Source organism: Penaeus monodon, chromosome 29 (genome assembly GCF_015228065.2).
Source record: "Penaeus monodon isolate SGIC_2016 chromosome 29, NSTDA_Pmon_1, whole genome shotgun sequence".
Classification (NCBI taxonomy): Eukaryota; Metazoa; Arthropoda; class Malacostraca; order Decapoda; family Penaeidae; genus Penaeus; species Penaeus monodon.
Window position 1 is genome coordinate 9,541,569 of NC_051414.1, and position 376 is coordinate 9,541,944.

Consider the following 376-nt stretch of genomic DNA (forward strand, 5'->3'; position numbering starts at 1 on the left):
ACAAAACTGCTATATGAATCAGTATACTAAACCAGTTTTTTTTTTTGTGAAATACAATTTTTTTTAAGCACGTCAAAATAAAAAGGTTTGTCTTCGCATGCCTGTATTAGGGGCGGGGGGAGGGGGGGGATTATCTGCGTGGGTTTAATCGACAGGCAATGAAATGTCATAAAGGGCGTAGGTGACCTAGGAATGAGCGACTAACAGGGTCCCGAGTGAGAGGTCGCTCCCCCAGCGGGTCGAAAGCAAGCGATGGAAATTTTCCCTCAACTTAGTTTTTCCGAAGGATTTATGCCTTTCATGGGGCTTTCTGTAGGCGGTGTGTCCCATAGGCACACAGATAGTGTGCTTGTGCATAACCTGTAAATAAGTATAA